Source organism: Salvelinus sp. IW2-2015, unplaced genomic scaffold, assembly GCF_002910315.2.
Source record: "Salvelinus sp. IW2-2015 unplaced genomic scaffold, ASM291031v2 Un_scaffold2137, whole genome shotgun sequence".
Classification (NCBI taxonomy): domain Eukaryota; kingdom Metazoa; phylum Chordata; class Actinopteri; order Salmoniformes; family Salmonidae; genus Salvelinus; species Salvelinus sp. IW2-2015.
Window position 1 is genome coordinate 121537 of NW_019943471.1, and position 5067 is coordinate 126603.

The window sequence follows — 5067 nt, forward strand, 5'->3', positions numbered from 1 at the left end:
GTTAAGGTCCTTACCCCCATCTCAGTGAGCCTTACGGGGCCTGGAGGCCAGGGGAGGGAGGGCTGTGGGGCCTGGAGTTAGGTCTTACCGTGGAGCTGTCACCTGGGGGGGTAACCCTTGTAGTGCCCTCCCCTGGCCCAGTGGGGCTGCGGCAGCGTCAGACACTTCCTGAAGTGCTCCAACTCAGCCTGTAACTTCTCCCTCTCCACCGCCAACTTCTGTCTCTGAGACATCAACTCCTATAAAGAGAGAAGGAGTGAGGGGGGAAGAGAGAGAGAGAGGAGAGAGAGAGAGAGAGGAGAGCGAGAGAGGAGAGAGAGGAGAGAGAGGAGAGAGAGACGAGAGAGAGAGAGGAGAGAGAGAGAGAGAGGGAGTAGAGTCAATAAAACCATATTAACAAAAATGTAACAACACTGTAAAGAGAAAGTAACAAAAACGCAGCACAAGTATAGCACACAACACACACACACTTACAGACCCTCTAGGTAAAGTCCCCCCTTATCTCTGCCGCTGGTCACGCATAGCAGCACCTATCTGTAGCACGCGCTCCAGCAGGGTATATCTCTCTAGTCACCCAAAACCAATTCTTCCTTTGGACGCCTCTCCTTCCAGTTCTCTGCTGCAATGACTGGAACGAACTACAAAAATCTCTGAAATTGGAAACACCTATCTCCCTCACTAGCTTTAAGGCACCAGCTGTCAGAGCAGCTCATAGATTACTGCACTGTACATACCCCATCTACAAATTTAGCCCAAACAACTACTCTTTACCTACTGTATTTTATTTTATTAATTTATTTGCTCCTTTGCACCCCATTATTTTCTGTCTCTACTTTGGCACTTTCTTCCGCTGCAAACCAACCATTCCAGGGTTTTTTTTAGTTTTATTTTTACTTGCTGTGTTGTATTCACTTCACCTTGGCCTTTTATATTTTTTATTTAATTTATTTTTTTATAACATATATTTGTTGCCTTCACCTCCCTTATCTCACCTCACTTGCTCACGATTGTAATATAGACTTATTTTTTTCACTGTATTATTGACTATATGTTTGTTTTACTCCATGGTAACTATGTGTTGTTGTATGTGTCGAACTGCTTTGCTTTATCTTGGCCAGGTCGCAATTGTAAATGAGAACGTGTTCTCAATTTGCCTACCTGGTTAATAAAGGTTAAATATAATAAATAAAAAACACACACACACACACACACACACACACACACACACACACACACACACACAACACACACACACACACACAACACACACACACACACACACACACACACATTTGCTTAGAATTCTGTGCCATTATTTAATATTATTTTACAGTATGAAGAATACAATTGAACATAGCTGATTAAAATAGAAACTATATTTTCCTCCAAACGATTTGAAGGAAGCTCAGTGATGATAGATGTAGCAGACAGGGTCTTACCCCCATGCTGTGGGAGAGCTGCTCTGCCTGTCAGGCTCAGGTTGTAGTGCTGGTTCTCCAGTCTCCGACACTGGCTCTGCAGCACCTGGCGCTCCACACCTTGCTCTGAAGGAGGGGAGGGAGGACCGAAGGCAGGGGAAGAGAAGGAGGGGAGCAGAGAAGGAGGAGAAGGAGAGGAGGGAGGCAGAGGAGGAGAGGGAGAGAGGAAGGAGAAGAGAATAACAGTGAGCCTGAGGGGATATGACCTGGGTATCATTAGCATCCATGCTAACACTCCCTACCTGTCTGTCTCCCCATGTACCAATAACCAGAGAGAGCAGGACACTAGCTAGAGCTACAGCAGACCATACTGCCACAGGCAAGCAGCACACAACTCACTACACAAGACTCATTACAGATAGTGTATGTATGTTTGACTGTTTACATCCTATTTGTTGGACCAACGAGAGCAGTAGAAAAGGATAAATATCACCCTCTAGTGTTGGGAATACGCTACAACTACTCTTAACCAAAGTCAAACGTGTTCATTGGTCTCTAGATTTCAACCATAATTGAACCATTACAAAACCAAGGACATTAGACATTAAAGGTCCAATGCAGCCATTTTTATCTCAATATCAAATAATTTCTGGGTAAAAATGATGTACCTTATTGTGATTGTTTTCAATTAAAATGGTCAACAACAAAAAATATTAGCTTCTTAGCAAATAGCAGTTTCTCAAGCAAGAATTTTACTAGGAGTGTCTGGAGGTATTTGTTCTAAGTGGGGAGGGAAAACTGAAAACTATATTTTATTGGCAGAGAGGTTCGGAACTCTCTTTCTTATTGGTCTATTAACTAAATCCCTGCCTGGTGTCGTCACCCCACTAAAACAGCCCCCAAAATAATAATAACAATAATAATATATATTTTTATTTAATTACAGGCTGAAATTACATTTTGACTGCACTGGGCCTTTAAATAAACATAGACAAGTGACTGACTGCTTACCTTCAATGTATTCCTGATAGGCTTCAAAGATCGCTTCAATCCCCTGCCACCTGGGTACTGGGGCCTCATCTTCCTCCTCTTCCTCCTCTTCTTCTGAGTCCTCTGGTGCAGACTGCTCCTCCCTCACTCCTGGGGGCTCTCGGTGGGGGTGTGGGGGGCAGTGCTGCCCATTGGGCTGGGGGTGCTGGTGTGAGTGCGGGTGTTGGATGGAGTGTGCGTGCGGGTGTGTGTGAGGGTGTGTGTGTGGCGGGGGCGGCCGGCTGGGGGTGCTCTGCAGCTCTGGAATGTTGTAGGTGCACTGAGGAGTCCTGGAGGTGAGAGGCGCGCTGAGATCACTGTGGATCCACCTAGATAGAGAGAGAGAGAAGAGAGAGGAGAGAGAGAGAGAGAGAGAGAGAGAGAGAGAGTAGAGAGAAGAGAGAGAGAGGAGAGAGAGAGTGAGAGAGAGCGCGACAGACAGGGAGAGGGAGAAGAGGCCCGACGAGCGGAGATGAGAGAGAGAGAGAGAGAGGAGAGAGAGAAGAGAGAGAGAGCAGAGAGGGAGAAAGAGAGAGGAGAAGAAAGAGAGAGAGAGAGAGAGAAGGGAAGAGAAGAGAGACAGACGGAGAAGAGAGGCTGAGAGGAGAGGGAGAGGAGAGAGGGAGAGAGAGAGGGGGAAGAGAGAAGGAGAAGATAAGAAGAGAGGAGAGAGAGGGGAGGAGGGGGAGATGACCGAATAGAGATGAGGGAGAGGAAAGAGAGAGGGAGAGAGAGAGAGGAGAGAGATTTGAGAGAGAGAGAAGAAGAGGAGGAAGAGAGAGAGAAGAAAGGAGAAGTAAGAGAGCAGAGAGAGAGGAGAGGAGAGGAGAGGGACGGAAAGAGAGAGGGGAAGAGGAGAGGCACAGAAAGACGGAGAGGGAGAGAGAGAGCAGGGAGGAGAGAGAGAGAGGGAGAGGGAAGAGAGAGAGGAGAGAGGGAGAGGGAGCGGGGAGAGAAGGGAGAGGGACGAAGAGAGAGATGAAGAAGAGAGAGGGAGAGGGAGAGAAAGAGAGAGACACACAGAGTATGACATGGATCCGAAGAAAGATCGGACTACTAGGAGAGAGAGAAAGAGAGAGAGAATGAGAGAGAGAGAGAGAGAGAAGGAAGAAGAGGAGAGAGAGCGAGCCGAATGCAGAGAGACGAAAGAGAGACGCAGAGAGAGAGCAAACGCAGGGAAAGAGGGAGAGAAAGAAGGAGAACGACAGAGAGAGAGAGAGAGAGAGAGAGAGAGGAAGAAGAGGAGAGAGAGAGAGAGAGAAGGATATATATTTTTTAAATTGAACTTAAAAATTGTCAAAGACTCTAGCCACCCTAGTCATAGACTGTTCTCTCTGCTACCGCATGGCAACCACATGGCAACCGCATGGCAAAGGCTCCTTAACAGCTTCTACCACCAAGCCATAAGACCGCTGAACAGTTAGACAAATGACTATCTGGACTATTTGCATTGACAACCTGTTTTTTTACGCTGCTGCTACTCGCTGTTTATTATTTATTATCTATACATAGTCACTTTACCCCTACCTACATGTACATATTACCTCAATTACCTCAACTAACCTGTACATTGACTCAGTAGCGGTACCCCTGTATATATCCTCGTTATTGATACTTTTTTGTGTTACTTTCTTTTTACTTTAGTTTATTTAGTAAATATTTTCTCAACTCTTATTTTTCTTAAAACTGCATTTTTGGTTGAGGGCTTGTAAGTAAGAATATCACGATAAGGTCTACACCTGTTGTATTTGGTGCATGTGACAAATACAATTTGATTTGATCTGGAGATTCCCAGTATAAGCTGATCCTAGATCTGTGCCTGAGGATAACTTCTACCTGGAGTATGAACGAGAGCTGCTGCGGTACCTTTGTGCTTCTGCAGGGCCTTCTGTGTGGACTGGAGGACAGACTCATGGAACTGCTGGGCAAACTCTTCAGCAGTAAAGCTCTCCCAGGGCTTGGTCCGGCCATTCAGGCTGGGGGGAGCGTCTTTAGGATGCATGGGGGGCCGCAGGCTATTCAGCAGGCTGGATGACGAGGTCCTCTTGGAGGGGGGGCCCTCAGGGAGCCTACGGGTCTTTTCCGGGTAGAGGAGTGGAGGAGGGGGGTCCTTTGGTCTCAGTGCGTCAGAGGAGGAGGGGGGTTTAGACTGCCCTAGGAGTCCGCCGGGGGAGGAGGGACTGACACTGAGTGGCTCATCTGATTCGCTGGAAAGCGCTGAGGCAGGATCTGTCGGGACAGGCGGATGTCACAGTCAATGAATTGAGACACATTCCCACCCAGAATCATATAAATATACTGTATCAAGACATCAGCAGGCAATCAATCATTTGAACCCCAACCCATAACATTACTGCCTGTAACATTACTACAGAGATGTCTCTCACACACCTGTCTGATCGATTCAGCACAAAGAGCAGGGAAGGAATGAGGAAGGGTGTGTGTTTGTGCATGTGCGCGCGCGTGTGCTTACCCGAGTTCTGTGCTGGGGGGGTCTTACATAGGGGGTGAGGGGCATGTCTGATGGTATCCAAGGTTACACTCTTCTGTTTAATAGCCTGAAGCAACTCTACCACTGTCTCATTATCTGGCAGAGAGAGAGATAGAGTGAGAGAGAGAG